A 22,591-nucleotide genomic window follows, 5' to 3' on the forward strand; every position below is an offset into this window, starting at 1 on the left:
GCTTTGTTGTCTTGCTTCTCTCCCCAAGCGACTACCCTATCTCAGGGAATAAAATCCCAGCCTACAGGAATTCGGACTCTTGGGTGTCATGAGCTCACATGCAGGTAGAATTAGCACTACTTGAGGGGTGCTAGGATCCCTCCCTCCTTCCCTACCTCGAACGGAAGGAGAGATGCGCTTATTAAAATTATGCTGTGGCTTCAGGAGCTGAATCCAGATGTCACTGCTGGGGGCACACTCCTTACTCAATTAGCACCTGGGCATGGATTGGTCTTTGTAGTGGATAATGTCTGGCCACGCGAAGATGGAGCATGGGCCAGGTCAGTTCTGCTGACTGGGAGCTGGCTGAGTAAGTAGCATATGACCTGGAGCAGCACAGCCTAATAGAAATATAGCAAGAGTTATCTATGTAACTTTAAGTTTCCTAGTAGCCACCTTTTTAAAAAGTAAAAAGAAGCAGGTAAAATTAACTTTAATCATGTATTTTATTTAACCCAATATATCCAAGATATTATCATTTCAGTATCTAACGCTAGTCATACTTCAAGTGCTTAGTAGCCCCACAGGGCTAGTGGCTGCCTACCAGACAATGCAGTGAGCCCAGGACACAGGTTGCGGGGGCCACCCTAGGGGAGGCTGTGGCTACAGGGGTACTCTGCATTGGAACGGGGAGCAGCGGGGCCTCTAGATGGGGACACACTCTTTTATGGGCCTCAGTTTCCCCATTTGTAGCATGAGGCTATCTTTGAGAGCCATTTCAGCTCTGGTTTCTTTAATTCCTGAAAAAAGACACAGAAAGCAATTTTAGTCCCTTCCCAAGTTTGAGGAGGGTGGCGGTAGAACTTGGAAAGAGAGTGTGGGAAACAGAGAGGACTGCTGGCCCTGTGTTTGAAAGGATGTCCTTACAAAGTTCTGTCTGGACCACTTATACGGTAGGTCTCTCTGAGAATCCAGTGTTCAGCCATCACCATGAGTTGCCTTTTTAAAACAGTGCCTTTTGGAGATGGGGCAGGGACATTAATTGTTACTATTGAAAGGTGACACGTTTTGATTGTTTCAGTTCTGAAGCTTCCTCTGGTTGGTGGGTCATCCCAGATGGCTTTGAATGGCAGCCATAAAAGAGGGGAGGGGCCCCACAGGAAATATTAGAACAAAAAAGGACATTTTTCAGCTCTGTCATAAATGGGCACTTGGCCTGTCAAGAGAGGATGTGGGAAGAGGGAGGAAAAAGCAGCAGGTGTGTTTGGGGGAAAGGGTGTGTCCCCAAATGTATTTTAAGCTGCTGAAGTCAGCAGCACTGGTGTCATTGCACTCCGGTGAGTGGGGATTTGGGGTTTTAATCTCCGCACCAGCAACTTCTGGAAGGAAGAAAGCTTTCTCTCCTTTTATGGAGGGTCTCCTCTTTTTAAAATGACATTGTCACTAAGTAACTGGCTTGTGTCTACCTGACGACCCCAACTCCCAGACAGGAAACAGGCTTGCCTGCTCTAAGAGCTGCTTCAGACGAGGGCCAGGGAGGCTGCCCTGCTCTCAGGTCCTTCCAGAAGGCAGCTGAGGAGCCGAGGGCCAGAACCTGCTGCCACCCGCCTCCCCGCCACCCCACCGGCCAGTCCTCCTGCAGCCACGGTGCCGCCTCAGTTTTTCTCCTGCAGTTAACAGATGACGCAACAGGCTGCCTTGAACTGTTTTTAAATGAGGATTTCTCTTTTATGTTTTCCTAAAGCAGATTTTTTATTACTTTTCCACACATTGTTTGCTTTGAATTTTTAATTTAATTTTTCCGAATAGGTCAACACTTCCATGGTTTAAAATTCAAAAGGTACAAAAGGGGTTTTAAAGTGAAACATCTTTTTCTCACTGCTGTTAGTTTCCTTACCCTGAGGCAACCACTATTAATGGTTTCTTCAGTTTAAATACATTGTATGCAATACAAAACATATGTATGTATGTGTGCATCCATGGGCACGGCATTTTTTAAAAATTTCTTTTTTTTTTTTAAATTTTGTTTAGATAACTTTAAGTACAAGATGCTTTCTGCATTTTCTTTTTTTTTTTTTTAATTTTAAATTGCTTTACTGAAATGGGAGCTTATCTCACGCATTGAATCTCACTTTGCACTTAACGTCTTGGAGATATCTGACTGTCCGGCAATTATACCTTGACTTATTTCACCAGCCCACCTACATTGATATTGCAGTTGTTTCCAGTCTTTTGCTGATACAATACCCAGTGATTTTTGTATGAAAGCGATCCTTGATTTTTCTGAATACAGGAAAATTTATAGCACTCTAAGAATAATTTCACCGACTTGTTGTTCACAAGACACTTCAAAGGATAAAATTGCTTAATTGTTGAAGGATTAAGGTAGAATAAATAATTTTTGGTTGAACTTCTTAGAAAACGAATCATGCACTCAACACTGATTCATGAAACCAGTGTTTCCTGAGCTCCCACTATGCGCTGGATGCTGGGCCAGGCAACGGTGGGGGTGAGGGAATAAAGAGAAGGGTGTGAGGGATGGTGCTAACATCATGGGGGTGGGGAAGCAGTGGGGTCTGAAATAAGCCAGTGACTTTGATGGGAGAAGAGAACAGACGCAGCTTCATGCTGGAGAAAGGAGGTTAAGGCAGCATCGGGCATAGCCTTGATGAAGGCAAATAGAAGCCACAGAGGTCGTGTTGGGCCCTTTGACTTGGGGTGAGGTGCAGGGTATCAGGGAGGGGGCCCTGGGCTAATCTTTTCTTTGGGAGCTTAGGCTTTCCTGACCCCAGCTTGTGGCACCGTGTCCTTGGTCTCCCTCAGCTACCTCAAGGTCACTGCCCATCTGCAGCGTTCTCCAAAGGGCAGCGTCTTCTGACCTTGAGGGCCTTTGAAATCCCTCTGGCTTCAGAGTCTGGTGAGCAAAGCTCTTTCTCTCAGGCCAATTGCTTCGCAGCAAACAGGCAGCAATGGCCAAGCAGCCCTGTGGACAGAGGGGGCTGTGGACACTGGGGAGAAATCATCCTTGCTGTGTGAAAGAAGGCACGCTTTGCCTACCTGACCTGCAGATCCCAGGACTTGTCCCTGTGTGTACACAGCTCGATGTTCCCCTTCTGAGTTGAGGGAGCTATGCTTCCAATGAATGCTGTCCCTAATCCCGGCAGCCTGCCCTTTTGGGGACTTGGGATGCTTTTGGAAACAGATCGCGGGGTGAGAGTGTAGACCTCCATCAGCAGGCTTGAAGGCAACAAGCTAAAGTCACTCAGTAGTTGTGGATTGGCCCTGGAAACACCTGGTCATGCAGAAGCTTTGCTGCTTTTGTGTATGTGCAGGTAATGAAGCTGTGATCCCACAGGGAATATAAGGAGCATTAGGATTCTGATGGAGTCTTTAGTCCTGGGTGAGGTTCTGCAGGGGATCAGGAGAAGCCCAAGACATGGTCTTGCCTTCAAGGATGCAAAAATTTGTTTATGAAAATATATGCAAGATGTATAAGCTTATGCGGAAGAGCTAAATGACATAGTGTAGCTTGTAAGATTTTAAAGAAAAGGGACCTAGAGTTTGTGTGCTTAGAGTTGGCAAGTTGTGAGACTTGCGATGAACTTGGCGAAGGGAGCTGGTAGGAGGATGAGAACTGACATTGCTGAGCAGCCACAACAGGCACTTCTTATGTGTGACGTAGCCGCTCATTCTCACAGCAACTTTCAATGTAATGTTATTATTCCAAATGAGCAGATGATGAACTGAGGCTTGGAATGTTTAGGTTAACTTGCTTGAGGTGATACGGCTATCTGAAAGTGGAAGAGCTCTGATTCCAGAGCCCAAATTCTCTCCACTGCACCTAAATTGACCCTGAAGTCCCTAGAGGGTATTCAGGTGGGGAACCGCCTGTACAAAGGAATGGTAGTGGGACCAACATGATGGGGGCCAAGCTCAGTGAAGAATTCTGTAGGTGTGTGTAGGAAGCAGGAGGAAATACATTTGGTTAAAGGGGGTCAGGCATGGGGAAGTAATTGCAGCAAATCTTAACTCCCAAGCTGGTTCCCCGCTCTGTGCAGTTCACATCTGGCTTTCTGCCTAGTTTAGCTCAGTATGCTTCGGGAAATGGCATAATTTCCATTTTAGCCTTGAACAATGAGAATTTAGGAAGAGATTATCCACTTGATACCAAGTACTAAAACTATTTATTTTAGTCCGGCACCAAACTGGAATTATTTTTATTCATTTACCAATACCTCTTCTTAGGGCATTTTAGGAAATTGCTTTTGGAGCCACGTAAAGCACTGTTGTAAAAATGCAACTACCAGCACCAAGAAATATCGGATCACTAAATTCAGGTGATAAGACATCCCAGAGGTAGGCGTCCACCCATGCTTTATAATTCTATAGATGGATACTTCTATATTTCAACTTCTATGAGAGCCATGTGACTTGCTGACAACCACCACTGTGGCTCGTGGTTCAGCATAAGAATTCCTCTTGCATTATATCCACTCTCTGTGTGATGTGGGCCAAGTAATATGTATTGTTAGGGATGATGAGTGGACAGGAACAGAGGGAAGGATTTGAAGGCTAACAGATCTTGTGTAATGATTAGGCTGTGAAATGTGGCAAGGAGATTCAGGGACCTCATTCAAAGGCTCGTGTTTGCATATGCTTCCTTCAGTGGATTTATCATCCATCTTTGTAATCTCAAGGTTTCTCTGTCCTAGTACTAGCTTACAAATAAATACAAACCACTTAAACAAAAAAGCCCTCCTATTTTTCTGACTGTCTTTAGCCCTTGGGAACCTGTGCCTTGATGAAGTATGAGTAGGTGGTAGACCCAGAGCTCACCTGATGAAATTTTGTTCATGTCAGGCTTCTTGTCTTGGCTCTTGCAGAGTATTTATTGAAAGCTCCCTGAAGGCAGGGAAAGTGCTTCTGATTTCTCATGTAGCTCTGATGTTACATGTGCTTGTGCCCATTTTGCAAATCATCTCCTAATCTGGATAATTTCCAAGAACTCAGAAATCTTGCTCATAATCTGGGTAGTACAATGACAAAACAGTGGGCAACATCCTAGTTATTGTCCTTGCCTGCCATTGGAAAGTAGGTGTGTCCTTGCCTTTGTCTATGCCTGGAATCCCTGGATGTTTTTCTTTTTCTTTTTCTTTTTTTTTTTTGAGACGGAGTCTCGCTCTGCCGCCCAGGCTGGAGTGCAGTGGCGGGATCTCAGCTCACTGCAAGCTCCGCCTCCCGGGTTCACGCCATTCTCCTGCCTCAGCCTCCCAAGTAGCTGGGACTACAGGTACCCACCATGTCGCCCGGCTAGTTTTTTGTATTTTTTAGTAGAGACGGGGTTTCACCGTGTTAGCCAGGATGGTCTTGATCTCCTGACCTTGTGATCCGCCCATCTCGGCCTCCCATAGTGCTGGGATTACAGGCTTGAGCCACCGCGCCCGGCTCTTTCTAAAACATCCCTGGATGTTTTTCTAAACTGCTTTGGAAGTGGGGTAGGGATGGAGAGAAAGGTTGTAAAAGTGAATTATTTGATAAAATAATATTTCTGCTTACATTACAGAAAGCTAAATCATCCTGTATTCTAACCCCATTGCTTTGCTGGAATTTTTTGTGACAGATTCTGATGCACCAGATTCTGCCACCTCCCTGAGAGTCACTTATTTGCAGAAGTCATTATAAGCCATTGTTTAACTAAAGGCTTTTTTCTTTTCCTTCCTTATAATTTTTAAGACCCTGCATCTGTATAGACTTGACTCAGCAGCTTTCTAGTTTGGGAATTTTTTGCCTCTTCTCAGATTCTGGATTGTACTTCCCTAATGTCCTGTTTTTCGTTCAGAAATGGCTAAGACTAGCCCAGACTTTGGCTCCAGGTGGGAAGTAGTCTCACCACAAAAGGACACATTTTTGTATGAAGACTCTGTCCCCAGTCCCTGAGTACCTGATGACTGAGCTCTTCTTCCTGCCTGCTTCATGGGCAGACTAACATTTTTACCAAAGTAAATGGTTACGTTCCTCGGGAAAGTAGCCATTTGTCAGGGTGGTAAAGCATTGGCGTAGAACACAAGTGCACACATATACCTTCATACACATCACCCCTCACCCCTCTGACACACACACACACACACACATTTGAACAGAACACACATGCATACATCCACATTCATACACATCATCCCCAACCCCTCTGACACATACACACACATGAATAGAACACACGTGCATACATCCACATTCATACACATTATCCCCAACCCCTCGGACACACACACACATAGATACATTTGAATAGAACACGTGCCTACATCCACATTCATACACATCATCCCCAAACCCTCTGACACATACACACACATGAATAGAACACACGTGCATACATCCACATTCATACACATTATCCCCAACCCCTCGGACACACACACACATAGATACATTTGAATAGAACACGTGCCTACATCCACATTCATACACATCATCCCCAATCCCTCTGACACATACACACACATGAATAGAACACACGTGCATACATCCACACTCATACACATCACTCTCAACCTGTCGGACACACACACACTCGAATAGAACACACGTGCATACATCCACATTCATACACATCATCCCCAATCCCTCTGATACACACACACATACACACACACTCTCTCTCTTTCTGTCTCTCTCTCCCTCTCTCCCTCCCTGCCTCTCTTTCTCTCCTTAAACGAGATCATGGATGAAAAGCACCCAGCAAAATGACTGGCACAGAGGCCCAAACTCAGTAAACATTATCGACTATCACTAATATTATAATGACCATGCGCAGGAGGAAAATATAGCCCCGAGACCCTTTGTTGTCATACTGGAGAATCAGCAGGCACTCTTCCTTAGCTTAGTGACCCTTCCTGATGCTTTTTAATAGTCCATCCTTCACACACACACAGCACATTAAGAGTCAGTTCATTCTTGGGATGTGTGCAAAATTCCAATTCCTGTCAGGAGAATTTATGTGTGGTTTTAGAGGGGATAATCGACCAGTTAGTATGTGCGCGCTGATTTTATACACATACGCGTCGCCGTTTACTGCACACATTATAACATCTTCAGTCTCTGCCAAGAATGTGTATTTCTTAGCCCCGTGCATTTGCATATTATGGGTTCATAATTTCAAATAGCTGTAAAGATCTCTACAGAAAAATGTAGTCACTGTACTCTGATGTTCTAAATCTCAATATAGTAGTAGAACCTGGCTAATTTTTGCCCCTGCTAATGTACTAGCCTTGTAATTTTTACACACATATGCACACACATAGACACACACAAATCCCTGACGTTACCCTACTTCTAAGCAAAGATTTAATAGCTGGCAGCTGAGTTACACTGCCTACTCCCCAGACTTCATTACCTTTCCAAAATATATCATACACGTGGCGCAATGTACTATGGTCTTATTACAGATGATTAAAAATAAAAGATTTATCAAAATGAGTGAACCCACTGCATCTGATCTTTCCCTGGTTCGGGTCCCTCACCCCCTACACTTCTCCTTGAGTCATCTGCTGAACCTCTGGCTTAGCTGAGCCCTGTGAATGAGGCAGCGAGCTCTTCAGAAACTGCTCTTTCAAGCTAATATCACCAGAAAACCAGCTACCTACGCCCCACCTTCTAATCAATCATTAGAGAATCTGCCAGAGGCAGCAGTTGATTTGACCGAACAAAATAGAGCAGCAGGACAGAAATAAACTTCTGAGACATTTCTTAAGGTCTTGCAGGTACAACACACCTGCATTTTAAAAATGGTCACATGGAGGTTTTGGAAGTGCAGGGAAAAAAAGAATGCCAACTTGAAGTCTACTCTACCCCATTTCAGTGTAGGGAGAATTAAAGAGCTGAACTATGGAAGTTTTCAAGTGCAATGGCTGTGATAGAAATACTTCAAAATCCACTGTAGCATTGCTGACCTGGGGCCACCGAGACTGGAGACTGGCCAGGGCTGGGAAGGGGAGCTGGTGGCTGCTTCATTGTGTCCTCTGCCTTGCTCTTTTGATGCTCAATTAGAAAATAAATGCTGCAAAAGGCATCTTAAATATTAGTAACTCTATGCCTTTTTGGCTACCTAGGACGGTCTCGGCTTCCTGAAAGCAAAGAAACATCATTTTGCAGTGACTGAAGCAGCACCGTTCCTGACTCTGGTGCCTGAGGTTGATGATTTCAGGTTGGTTGTGATTATCTTGGTGCCTCTCAGATTTTGCCATTTGTGGTTTATTTTTAATTAGGGTTGATGGCTATAATTCTCTTTCTGTGTGTGTGTGTCTGGATGTGCGCGTATGTGCATGTGTGTGATCATTTGGAAGGTGTCCTGACCAAAATGCCTTTAGTTTCGATTGAGAGCTTAACCAGAGAAGAATCAAATGAAATTTTTAAGACATTCTTTTAACATTTTTAGCAGCTTTATTGAAGAATAATTTACGTGCCATAGAATTCACTTTGTTTTAGGTGTACAATTCAGTGACTGACTTTATAGTGAGAGCCCGTCAGGGAGAGAGGGTGTTGGTGAGGCTGTGACTCTATAAAGGGGAAGAAAAGGGAAAGGAATCCCTTTGTTCCATGCCCAGGCAAGTGAGTCATCTAGCTTCACCTTCCCTGCAGAAGGGAGCTGAGGGGGCAGGAAGTGTTGTGGTTGGAGCAGGCCCGGTGGGATGGCAGGGGTGGGGGGTGGGGAGGTGGGAGTGGGGATGTTGGGGGGCAGCCATACTCTGGGCAGGGCCACTCCTGATTCCACTCGAGTCTCACCCTGGCAGGTAAGCTCTTCAGGGCTTGGACAAACAACATTTCCTCCCTGGTTATTAAAAGTTCACAAGTGCCAAGGTATTGTCACATCAAAAAGCATAGTTATCAGCACATTTAGTGAAAACCACTTCCAGTTCTCACTAATAGATAGTGCTGAAGCGAATTTCTGAGGTCATCCTGGCCAGTTTCTTCTATATCCACACAACCAAATACTGTCCCTGGAGCTGAAGTAAGAGGTCTAGGGACACTCGCTGGTCAGCCGTAGAGGAGACTGGATCGCGGTCCCCCAGCTTTCCAGGCCTTTTTCACTGCACTGTCCTGCCAGAACGACCCTAGCATAGGCATTGGAGGAAGAGGACAGAAAGGCAACATGGAGGTCACCAAATGCCCATTTTTCTCCTTTATAGGTTTCTTGCAAAGCACTTCCCTCCCTCAGCTCTGGAGCAATTTTTCGCTGCCGAGAGTAATCTCAATAAGGACGCTGTGCTTTCTCAGTCTGAGTTCTTTATTGTTTGTGGGATAGGGAGAGATTCTGGTAAAAACTGGAAAAACTGCTAGATGAGGTCTAAAAGAGCTGTAACACTCCCAGTCTGATTTTCAAGCAGTTCTTACCACTTAGCAATCCTGAAAGGATTGGAGCTCAAGCACGGAACTTCCTAACTTTGGCCTTTACCCAGTAAGCAGCAATCTTGATTATACCTAATAACTCCAAGCAAGAAATGAGGCCAAACAGAGAAACACAGCCATAGCTTGCACTTGGACTTCTGGGCAGAAACCACAATTTTAAATCCCGGTTACATTCTTTCGGGGTGTGTCTGTGTGTTTTGAAAGGAAGTTCTGAAAAACTGTATTTTGGGACCAAAAAAAGAGCATTTCATCTTTAAGAATTCAAAGCTTTAAAAAAAGCTGGTGAAGAAATCCATTGTATGTAGATGCAAGTATTTATTAGATATCCAATGTGTGGTGGGAAGGGAAGATCTTATGCTTTGAAAGGGGACCAGTCTTGCCCTCTGGTTTGAGATACCAGCACAGGGAATTCACCCTGCTGGGATTCTTACTTAGAGGCCTTTCCTTTCAGCCTTTGCCAGCTGCTGTGGAGCAGAAAGCCAACGAATGGGGCAGAAAGCCAAGTTCTCCCTTGCACTGAGTGCCAGAGAGAGAAGTAGGTACAGCAGACCCTGAACAGAGGAGCAAAGTCCTCACAGTGAATGATGGCAGTTGTGGTCGGGACAACTGAAAAGCTGTAAGAATTTTAACTCCTTGAGGAGATAGCTTGAGGTCTTAGAGCTTTCCTTGAGCTTCTACAAGCTAGGTGAGCCAAAGAGACAAGAGTGCTTGAACAGTGGTTCTCCAAGCGAGGCCCTAGGCTACAACACCAGCATCTGTTGGGATCTCGTGAGAGATGTGCATTTTGGGGTCCCACCCTACCCAGACCACCTGAATCCGAAACTCTAGGGGTGGGCCCAGCCATGTGTAGTTCAACAAGCCTTCTGGGAGGTTCTGATCAACTCTGAAGTTTAAAAACCACAGCTGTAGAAAGAAGGAGGGTTCAGTTAAGCAGTGATTGTTAACAGCTGAGGATCAGAATACTGATTTTGTATTATTTTTGTGAACATGGTAATTGGTTAAGTCATGTCTGGTTAATTTAATAAAGTGTTTGATTATTCTGTAGAAAATATAGTTGACTGACTTGCATATTAAACATTCAATGAACTCCACTCAGAGCATGAAAGAAACGTTGACAGTCAGATAGACGGGGCTTTCAACCCTGGCTCTGCCACTGGACCATTTGAAGTTGAACATGTTACTTCAGATTTCTGGGCTCCGTTTTTCTTCTTGAGTAAGATCAGAGTAACATTGACAACTTCATGGAGTTCTGGACAGTAAAGAAGACTGAGAGACATCTTCTAGGTAGAGCCTAGCTCAGCACTTCAGCCTGCCAGGGCCTGTGGAGAGGACATCCCTCCACTTGGCTGGTTCAGTTCTAAGGGTGCTGAGTCACGTGGCGGCGGTCACCCAGATGCCATGGTTTTGCTTCTCTGGAGTGGAGCACCAGTATTGGAAGGAATTTTGAAGCTCCAGTTCACTCACTTCATTTTATAGATGAGGAAATGGAAACGTGGAGCTTTTAAGCCATACAACTAGTTACTAGCAGGAGGGTTGGAGTCCAGGTCTGCGGCGGCCAGCTCAGTGGCTTTGTCACCCATGGCAGTTGTCTTCATGCATTTCGGCCCTGTAGCACATGAAGGCAAATGCAAGAGCCGTTAGCAAGAGCCAGAGAGAGGGTCTTTTGTCAAATGCAAAGCCCTCAGGCAGAGGAGAGGGAGACCCAGCGGCTGCACAGCCCTCTCCAGCCACCACTGGGACCAGGCTCTCAGTGCCCCTGGAGTCTCTTTTGAGATAGGCATGTGGATGGCAGAACTGTGGCCTGCTGGCGATGGTGGGACACAGCATCTCATTTTACCAGTGGGTAAGTGGAGGCTCAGAAAGGGCAGGCCTTGGTCGGGGCTGGAATTTACTCTCGAGGTGAAGCTGCTGGCAGGTTTTAAGCAGGTAACAGATAGGAAATCATCACCAGCAGCTATTAAAAATTGGGCTCCAAGTGTTACCTCTTGGGACTGTGACTGGGCATGTCAGTGGGAGGCGCTTTTGCTTTGCATTTTATTTACACCTTTGATACTGTCTGGATTTTTTGTTTGTGTCTTACTTTCGTTATGTGTGTGTGTTAAAAAACTAATTTAAAAAATGACACTCTTTTTTAGATCAAAGAAATGAATTCTGTGGAGCAGAATATGTAGTACTTTGGAAAGATGATCAAAATAAATTACTAAGCAAAAAATGGTACTTTTGGGGTATGATTCCATTTTGATTAAAATGTATCCATGTATTTAAAAAGTCTGGAACAATGAATATTAAAATATTATTAACATTTTCTTGTTTTAGTCTATATCTTCTATTTTGTCTAGTGTGAAGATATTATTGTAGTTAGATGAAAATAATTATTGATTTTAATTAAAACAGAAAAGCACAGGTACCTCAGGATAAGCCAGCAGACACTCCTTCGTTCAGGGGTCCCGATCCAGCCCTTCTCCATTCATATGGATGACTGGCCATAGCTTCATTCGACACCAATGGTGGCATCTTTAAATGCACTAAAAAAGTTTTTCTATTGCAAATCCTCTGACACCAGCTTAGTGAGTACAGGACATCTCCTGATGTGGAGATGGGAGTCTAGAAAATCTTGCGAGTAGATAATTCAGACAGCATTAGTTCATTAATTCATTCAAAAATATGTATCAAGTGCCTCTTTGTGCCAGGCACTGTACCGGGCTCTTCACATTCAATCGTGCTTTACAGGGCATGGTTGCTCACTTTTCTCTTGAGCGTTCTCCTTTCCAATGTTGATCCAGTTCTTTGTTTTTATCAGGGAGAGCCTCACTGCACAGGAATGTGGTTTCAGCTGGGCTCTTCAGTAACAAGCAGGCTGGGGTTTGGGCTTAGGGTGGCCTGGACGGAGGGTGAGGCTATGAGTCTACCCTGGGCAACACCCAAGAGAAATCCTGCCCATTACAACCATTTATTGGTGTTTTCCTGTATCAGGCACTGGGCCAAGTGCTTATACATATTTTCAGTCTCTACAAGAACCCTTTAAATGCAAAAACAAAACAAAACAAAAAATTCAAGAGTCATGAAAGTAAAGGGTCTGGCTCTGGGTCACACAGTAGGAAGTAGCAGAGTCAGGAATTGAATCCACTTTTTTTTTTTTTTTTTTTTGGTCTATCTTTGATGCCCTCTGTCTCCACCCTGTTCTTCTATAACCCCACAGGGTGGTATAGAACCTCAGATGCTCACAAAGCCCAACACACACACACACACACACACACACACGCGCGCGCGCGCGCGCACATACGCACGAGAGAGAGAGAGAGAGAGAGACAGAGAGAGAGAGAGAGAGAGAGAGAGAGAGAGAGAGAGAGAGAGAGAGAGAGAAAGAGTGTGTTAAAGGGCTCTGAACATCACTCCATGAATAAATGACAGAATGTGGTTTTGCAGCCTGCAGTTACCCTGCTTCTCACAGCCTGAGGCCTCCACATTAGTTCAGACTGCAGGGCAATTATTTAGAAAGTGTGGTGACTCAGACAGGGTTGGGCTGCAGTGGAACCTGGTCCAAATAAAGACTAGGGGGCAGAGGAGAGGTCAACTTGATCCTGTAAACAAGATGATACAGAACAAGGTGGAGTGTAGTCTTTGAACTCTTAAGAACATAGTACTGATTTGTACTTCTAAGGAATCTTTTTGTCCCTACTTATTCTAGATCAATCAACTATCCACGTACTACCAATTACTTCCATATAAGATGATCTGCGCAGATATCTCTCTTCCAGCTCCAACTTCTGTGATACTAGTGTTTGCCAGTTTATTTTTATTTTTTTTCTAGAGAGGGGCATTGGTCTGTTGCCCAGGCTGGAGGGCAGTGGTGCAATCATGGTTCACTGTAGCTTTGACCTCCTGGGCTCAAGCAGTCCTCCTGCCTCAGCCTCCCAAATAGCTGGGATCACAGGCATGTACTACCGCGCCTGGCTGTCAGTTTAAATAAAATATTTCAAAATAAGTTTGCTAAAGCCAACTTCTCTCGTGAATTTCCCATGATAAAAAAGAGAGCAAATATAAACACTGCTATATTTTAAAAATACTTTTCAAACAACCAGTTACTCAGCAACAGTTTATTCCATTCTTTCTATATACCCACCATACTGCTAGGTGCTGTGGGGAAGTCTGCGGGAAACACAGGACAGAATTCTTGACCTTAAGGAACACATTCCTCGCTAGGGAGAAGAGGTGAATATCCATTGAGTCAAAATGAAAAAAAATGCAAGATAGATTCGTATTTATATTTGGCGTTGGGATTAAGTGGCAAACTGGTCTTGAAGATGTTCAGGAGAAGGACACTAGAGAGGGCAGGGATAATTAGGGTGGTTTTGTGGCTCAAGTGAGTTCTGAAGTGTGGCTGGGATTTCAATTGAAGGGAGGCTAACAGGCTTATAAAACAAACCTACAGAGGCCAGGTACAGTGGCTAACGCCTGTAATCCCAACACTTTGGGAGGCCGAGGAGGGCAGATCACTTGAGGTCAGGAGTTCGAGACCAGCCTGGCCAACGTGGTAAAACCTCGTTTCTACAAAAACTACAAAAATTAGCTGGGTGTGGTGGTGGGTGTCTGTAATCCAAGGTATTCTGGAGGCTGAGGCAGGAGAATCGCTTGAACCCAGGAAGCAGAGGTTGCAGTGAGCTGAGATCGCGCCACTGCACTCCAGCCTGGGTTACAGAGCAAGACCTTGTCTGAAAAACAAACAACAGCAACAACAAACCAAACAAAACAAAAAACAAAATGAAAAACCTACGTAGCCAACTAGACCAGCATAGAGGGCGAAAACCATGTTTTTCGTCAAATGGTACTATTTATTCTGTTTTGCTATCTGCTGGTTTTCTGCTTCTGATAAAGCTAGCCGTTGCTGTGTGTATGCAGGTTATAGTGCCCAGGCTCATATTTTCTCTTCTTGCTGCACCTCCTCTCTGGCCCATCTTCATGTTAGTTTCTCTGTCTCAAAGGAAGATAGAGACAAAGAGACATGAAGGTCAAACTCATCTGTTTTGTAACTTAGTGAAGTTCAGGGAGGAGATTCATGGCAGGAGGCAGCTAGCTGTAAGTGATGATAAAATGAGACCTGGGAGCTATCTGTGGATTTCAGATGACCGCGTTTTCCAGTAGTCTCCATTACAACTGCCTGTTAGAAATAAAACCCCATTCATTTTGAGCATTTATTAAAGTGGAGGCCGGTTTGGTAGATTAATGCAGTACATTCCTTACTGGTCTCTTCCTCTCTAATCCACCCAATGGGGCTTCCTAGAATGCTATTTGGCACACATTACCTTTCTACCAAAAATCTCTCCAGTGAGTTCAGAAACTGGACCTCCAAATCCACTCTTGACCAGACCTCGATTGCCTCTCTAGTCTCATTGTCTCTGCATCTTTGCACACCCTGACCCCAGCTACTTTGCTGTTCCTGAACATGACATGATATGTTATTCCCCATCCTGGTTTTTGCTCATTGTAGCCCCTCAACCTGAGTGTTCTTTACTTCACTTCCATTAAAATCCAACTCATCTTTTGAAATTCACCACACATGCCTCCTACTCCGAGAAGTCTTCTAGATTATTCCACTGGAACTAATTATCCCTAAAGCACTGTGGAGTGAGAAAGCAGAGCGACAACAGAGAAGCTGCATGCTGGGCATCTGGGAAGGTTTGGAAGATTTGGCAAAGGACAGACTCCGGAGAGGTGTGGGAGACTTGGGAAGATAGAAAGGGCAATTTGAGTAATATTTTTATTGGTTATCAAGTGGTGTCTGATAACATTTTTTGAGATGAAGCAAAATAAGGCTAGAATTTTGTTTCAGTTACCTTAGGTACCTTAGGTAACTCTGTATCTTTGAGCATCCTTGCAGAGACTGGGCAATATACGGCTCTTGAATTTATTCATGTAACCAATTGCATTCTCCTAGCATATCTGTATACATGGCTGCATCCCATCATCCTACACTCAAGGTTGTTTTTGTATATTTCCTGCTATTCTATGACCTGGATTTTCCAGAATGGCTCTGATATGTGGTTCCAAAATATGATCACTGTGGGTAAACCCAGGGCCTTCAGCTTAGATTGTATTCATCTCTTTGGCAAGTATCAGTACCACTTTGTTGGCATCCACTCACTGTCTAGGGTAAGCACTGTACTTACTGAGTGGATGGAAGCAATAGGCTTAGCATCCGAGTGCACCTGGTCCTTAGGCTGGTGCATGCTCTTCCCCTGTGGATGCTCAGCATTTGCCCTCTGCTCTTCTCTGTCTGTTCTTTCCACCTTTCAGCATCTAGCCTAGAAGATTCTTGATATTAATGATGGTTGAGCAGGGGGCTGCGGGGGCCAGGGAAGAGGGCAGGTTTTCCTGAGTCAAGCACAACAGTACTGATTATCCTTGGGATGGATGGAGAAGCCTTTTTTGACAGAGTTCAGCCTACAGTGTGCTAACCAAAGAGAGCAGCCTATTCTTAGTAGACAGTCTTCCTGATTGCACTCACCAGGGGGTGGGATGGAGGATAATGGGTAAGGAGCCAGAAAAGGTAGAGATTAGGTGTCTCAGACCCCTGCCTTCTAGTTCACATATTATATAATATCTGTGGCTAACCGTAAGGGGTTAAAAATGAGTGGATTTGTGGGGAGGGGGAAGAATCTCCCTGTCATGGATTCAGGGCAGCTGAAAAGGCCACTCTGAGCGAGCTTTGTAGAGACACATGGGCCGTGTGTCTGCCACTCTGGCTGCCGGCAGCACATCGTGTGGGCTGGCAAGGAGTGAGGAGCAGGCAGCCTTGTGCATGTTTGAAACCACAAATCACGACTCGGCAAATATCGAGGGTTTCCTGTGTATTTCTGAACCGCTAGCTGGAAGAGGTTAAAGGGGCCTTTTGTGTGCTTCAGTTACTTCCCTGCGTACGTCCATCTCTGCCCTGCTACCTTACACTCTGAATGGTGCATGCGTTCCGGGCGGGCCTGCCTTTGTGCAGGGCATGTTTGCCCACTTCACAACAGCATGTGCATTTAGACTTGCAAGGGGGGTGACTTTCTGTGGTGCCACCCACTCTTTCCAGCTGTACCCCCAAATGAGATCTGTCATTGCTGGGCTGGGCATAACCAGTTGGCTAGGACAGGAACTGAAACCTTGACTGTAGCTCCTCCTCATGGTGTTCTCATCAGCGACCCCAATCTGCCTGAGCAGAGGTCATCGCTGGCTTCCTAATGGCCACACACTGCAGGACATTGTAGGTACTGTGATGTGTGGCCTATAAAAATACTTTTGGCCCAAACAGAAAAATATTGACTCTAAATTGAAAAAAGAGCTACAGACCAGAAAGTAGTAATGTATATACAAAATATCATATGAGGTCCCTGCTGTTCACCTCAACTCCAAGGCCATCATGGTAACCCAATCAGAAGGATGTGGATGCATTTGGATATGTCAACCACGATGTGAGGTTGCACCTAGCACCATGAGTCATCATCTCACATGACCTTCTGCTGCTTAGGGGTGTCCAATCTTTTGGCTTCCCTGTGCCACACTGGAAGAAGAATTGTCTTGGGCCACACATAAAATACACTAACACTGGCTGGGCACGGTGGCTTATGCCTGTAATCCCAGCACTTTGGGAGGCCGAGGCAGGTGGATCACTAGAGGTCAGGAGTTTGAGACCAGCCTGGCCAATGTGGTGAAACCTTGTCTCTACTAAAAATACAAAAATTAGCCGGACATGGTGGTACATGCCTGTAAACCTGGCTATTCGGGAGGCTAAGGCATGAGAATTGCTTGAACCCAGGAGGCAGAGGTTGCAGTGAGCCAAGATGACACCACTGCAGTCCAGCCTGGGCAACAGAGTGAGACTCAATCTCAAAAAACAAACAAACAAACAACCAAAAAACACTAACACTAATGATAGCTGATAAGCTAAAAAAAAATTGCAAAAAAAAAAAACCATGTTTTAAGAAAGTTTAAGAATTTGTGTAGGGCTGCATTCAAAGCGCATGCAGCCCACAGGCCGTGGGTTGGACAAGCTTGTACTACATCTTCAGCAATCCCTCTCCCAACTTTCTAACCACACCCTCCAGTCTCCAGTAGCCTCTGTTCTGGGACTGTATTGAGAGGGAGAAGGGGTAGACTGCCTTTTCAGAAACAAGTCTCTTCCAGCCTCTGTATAGCTTCACCAGTTGTGTTCTCAATCCTTTAGTTCCCAGTGTGGTGGGAGCCCCAGGGAGCAGTCTGGCTTCTAGGTATGAGGGCGGGTGGATTTGTCTTAAAGCTGTGCTTGCCAAGTACACTTCAGAAGACTGAGACAATGGACAAAGTGCCTTCTGCCTTATTAGAGGCTGTGGGTGGGGCTTGTCCTGGGATGGGGACTAAACCCAAAGCTGACCCTTTCTCAAACCTTGTATGTTATTTCCATCCTTCTTGCCTTCACCTTCATCAATGAAGCAGTCCCCTAGTCTTGTTGATTGGACCCCCTGAGTATCTCCTGACTTCTTGCTGGCTACACATTTGTTGTTACTGCTCTAGTTCAGGCTCCCGTGATTTCAAATGAGGCAATGTACAAATAACCAAGGACACAGAGTATCTGTCCCCACTAGTTCTGATCCCTAAAGTTATTCCATTCCCAGGATTATCTTTCTAATACCCATGCTTAGGTCGAGGCTTCATCACCGTCGTGAGGCTGTTTCCAGCCTGGCTTCCAGAACTCCCTTCCAGCCTTACCTAGGCACCACAACCCCGATCATACTCTGCTGTGTGCTATTTCTACAAGATGCCAGACTCACATGCCTTTCTCCCCACCCCACCTTTTTTGATGCTTAAAATATTGAATTTTAGGCAATCCAAACATCAAAAAGTATGAAAAGAAATGTAGTGAAAAATATTCTTCTATCCTTAAGCACCATCAGTTTGAAAAAGATTTGATGGCCAGGCACGGTGGCTCACATGCCGGTAATCCCAGCACTTTGGGAGGCTCAGGCGGGCGGATCACTTGAAGTCAGGAGTTCGAGACCAGCATGGCCAATATGGTGAAAACCTGTCGCTACTAAAAATACAAAAATTAGCCAGGTGTGGTGATGCGTGCCTGTAGTCCCAGCTGCTCGGGAGGCTGAGGCAGGAGGATCACTTGAACCTGGGAGATCGAGGCTGCAGTGAGCCGAGATTGTACCACTGCACTCCAGCCTGGGTGACAGTGTGAGTGAGACCCTGTCTCAGATAGATAAATAAATAAATAAATAAATAAATAAATAAAAGATTATATTTGAATTAGTTTTCTACAAAAGTTTTTTTTTTTTTTTTTGTGAGGGGGATTCTATAAGGGGTTATTAATGAAGGGGAATTCTGTATTGACCTAGGCCAGTAGGCTGGTGGGTCTGAGGGTCGACAGGCTGACAATTGGACTTGTGGTCTTCTGAGGCTAAGGTGCTGTTACCTCCAGTTCTGCTCAAGGTAGGGAAGCAGGCACAATGTCATGCTTGTAAATGAAAATTCACATGTGGCCTGGCAAAATTAAGGAGAAAATATCAGGCCAAATTTGAGTTCCTGTTACTCAACACTCAAAATGTTTACGTTGCCTGTCACTTTTATACTTTTTAAGATGCAGGGCATACCTTGAGAGTATAGAAGGGGAAAACAAATGTTGGCTCCTGGTCAGCTGCTTATGATTTATCATTTTAGGTAGTTTTTTTATTTCTAAGCTCTGTTATTCCATGGGCCATTAGTATAGTTTGTCCTAACCTAATCTGTATATAGGCAAAGAATTGAAATGTTAGCTGGAGTTATGCATACTTAGTAGGGCAAATCTCTTGCATAGCAATAACATGAATGCATGTAAAGTCATTCGTGTGACTTTTGAGTTACATTCTATCAGGGTTTCTGCATCATCAGCCTCCTTTTGTGGCTTGGATGATACAGAGTTGACTGAGAAAAGTAAAATATTTAGGTTTCTCTTATGTAGGAAGGGGTGTTGTCACTGAGGATGTGGGACACTAAGTGGTAGGTTTTGAAGAAGTGTTTTTATAATAGTAGCTGTCGACAACTTCACTTCTTTGCTTTACATTAAAGAGATTTATATGTTAATACTTCTTGCTATCAAAAGCAGAGGGGAAAGTAACCATGGCATAGTAAAATTTAGCGATATTGCCTTGCCCTCATTATTTGTCATTTTTTAGTAATTCTTAGCAAATGGTTTTTAAAAACGTATGGAAAACAGAATCCCCTGCTTCCCTAGCTTATCTCCATCTTCTATTCTGATACCTGAAAGTGACTCTTTTCCATTCTTTCTCCTGAATTTTTGTGCTTATAGCCATATTTCTAAATCACATGTGTAAATGGCAACATCTTGATTTTTCAGTTTTAGGTATTGGTTTCCCACTAGTATTGGCGCTAGTGGAAGATGAAAATGTAGCTCTCTTTCATTGCACCTACCTACCACCTTGCACTACAGTACATATATGTATTAATCAATGGTATTGTTTCCAATTGATTTGTTTTCCCCCATCAATGGATAACAAGCCTTTTCCATAATTACGTGACTTTCATTCCTATGGAGGGAATAATGCAATTGACATTGAGCCTGGTCATGTGATTACTTGGTCAGTGGCACGTGAGTGGGACTGCTATATGCCACTTCTGATCAGAAGCTTAAAAGCCGTTGTGTGATCAAGTTAAGTTACTCTTTTCCCACTGCTAAGAAAATGGACATGTCCCAAAGAGTGGCCAGTCCTTCAGCCTAGATCCTAGAGTGAAGAAGACATGTGGAGCAGCCACAGCTGACTCCCACCTGTCCTTCAATGTTACATGAGTGAGAAATACTTTTATTCTTGTAAGTTATTGTGATTTCTTTTGTTACTGCAATATAACCTAGCAAAAGCTCACTGACACATTACCTCCCTCATCCTCCCAACATATTTATGTCATAATTTTGGTGAAATAAATATTGAGTAATTACATTGTTATGACTATGTACACACTCTTCCCAGGTAAGCCATCTAGTATCTCTGTGATTCTGTTCCTTTCTTGAATTACTTTTTGTTTTCCCTAGAGTTGATTATTGCATTATTTTATTTGCTTATGATTCCATGTACTTATTACTACTTCAATCTCTGGATCTCTACCATTTATCTAAATCTCTTCTTAAAATGTTCAGATTTTTTACAGAAATTTCGCTGTGTCTCTGATGTGCTCCAATCTGGACCAATTGATAGCTGTGCCTGGTGCATAGCTATCATCTTGGGGCTACCTTTTACCGTCATACTTGGGATTCTTTAGTTCTGTCCTGTGTTGGATCTTCTGTTTCATATATCTTATGGCATCTTCTTTCTTGGTTATCCATCTGAATTTGTGGAGCATATCCTCCAGGACCTTCCTAAGAAGGAGTACATGGAACATACATTATTTGGAACTTTTAATGTCTTCAAGTATCTTTATTCTACTATCACCCTTGATTGATAGTTTGGTTAGATATAGAATTCTAGCTTGGACATAATTTTCCTTCATCATTTTAGATTTCACTGAGAAATCTAGAACTATTCTGATACCTGATTCTCTGTACATGCCCTGTTTTTTCTCTCCAAAAGGTTGTAGGAGTTTTTTTTTTTTTTAAATATCCTATTTTAGCATAGTTATAAGCTTACAGAAGTATTGCGATGATAGTTCAGAGAGCTTTCATATACTTCATACCCAGTTGCCCTATTCTTAATATCTTCTATTAGTATGGTACATCGGTCACAACAAATATTGGTATGTTATCATTAACTAAATTTCATTCTTTTTTCAGATTTTCTTAGTTTTCCCCTAATGTTCTTTCTTGTTTCTGGATCTCATTGGGATACCACATTATATTTAGTAGTCATATCTCCTTAGACTCTTCTTGGCTGTGACTGTTTGTAGCCAAGGTTTCTAATAATTAGGTATGCTCATTGCTACTGAGATGTCATTGCTTCTAGGCCCTCTCAGATGACAGTGCATGGATATATGTGTGTGTGTACTAACCACTGTACATATACATGTCTGTAAATATTTTGTATGTCACCATCTGTATTTGTGTTAAGGTAACCATGAGTTCATACTGACATCTCCGACTCTAATCCATCATCTCATGGATCGTTTTAGTCTCTTCCCTTTGCTTATTTGTAACTTCCCATTCCAACAGTGAGAAACCTGACTCCCACCATCTGCCATCCATTTACTTAATATTCAATTCCCATATACGAATGTAGCTGTTTCAGAATTGTTAACCTATATCCTCATGGGAAAAAACTCTATCAAACTAGAGTACGGTTCCTTTTGCCTTTAGTCTTACACATTCTGCTTATTTCCAAAACTACTAAGGTTAGCACCTTATTCCCTGACCTCTTCAGTGAGCTTGTTTCATATATTTCTAATATATTTAGATTTTTTGTCAAATTATGCATTCTATCCTGGGCTTCTTCCACCTCCTAAATTATTTAAAAACAATTTTCGTACATTAAGATTTACTCCTTGTGCTATGAAGTTCTGTGGGTTTTGACAAATGCTTATTCTCTGTCTTATATTCACTGTTACAGTATCATATAGAATAGTTTCATGACCCTAAATAGCTTACAGGTGTGTGGCAGTATTTTATTGTTTAAATGTGCAATTTCCTCACCCAAATTATGTTGAGCATCTTTTCATGTACTTATTTGCTATCTGTATGTTTTCTTTGATGAAGAGTCTGTTTGGGTCTTTATCCATTTCTTAATTGGGGCATTTGTTTTCTTACTGTTGAGTTTTAAGAGTTGTTTATATATTTTGGATACATGTTTTTTTTTTCCAGATGTGTGTATTGCACATCATATTCTCTTCTAGTCTGGACCTTGTCTTTTTATTCTGTTAACAGTGTCTTTCATAGATCTGAAGATTTTTATTTTAATAAAGTCCACCTTACCAATTTTTTTTTGTCAAAAACCTGTGCTTTTTGGATACCTTAGATAAAAATAAAAGCACAACTGATAAAAATAGATCCACTGTGAGGCAAAAAGCACAGCATCATGACATTTCAGAACACTGGGGTTAAAAACAAAACAAAATGTGTTGATGGATAGGAAGACTCCATAGTAAGATGTTGGTTCTTCCTGATTTTATCTATAGATTCAACACAATCTCAGTCAAAATCCCTGAAAGCTATTTTGTAGATATTGATAAAGTAATTCTAAAGTTTTTATTAATAAATTAATAGGTC

General features: G+C 43.4%; 1 protein-coding gene across 10 annotated transcripts in view; it reads left to right on the plus strand.

Moving 5' to 3' along the window:
* The window catches only part of ZBTB7C (zinc finger and BTB domain containing 7C), a 381,563-nt gene that overhangs the window by 7,943 nt on the left and 351,029 nt on the right, over window positions 1-22,591 (plus strand). The window contains exon 2 of one of the 10 annotated variants that reach the window (XM_037982347.2): window positions 8,091-8,185. The exons of the other annotated variants lie outside the window; for them this stretch is intronic. The gene's annotated coding sequence lies outside the window, so the exon portion shown is untranslated. The remainder of the gene's footprint in view (window positions 1-8,090; window positions 8,186-22,591) is intronic. 10 annotated transcript variants of the gene reach the window in all.

This window comes from Chlorocebus sabaeus, chromosome 18 (assembly GCF_047675955.1).
Source record: "Chlorocebus sabaeus isolate Y175 chromosome 18, mChlSab1.0.hap1, whole genome shotgun sequence".
Classification (NCBI taxonomy): Eukaryota; Metazoa; Chordata; class Mammalia; order Primates; family Cercopithecidae; genus Chlorocebus; species Chlorocebus sabaeus.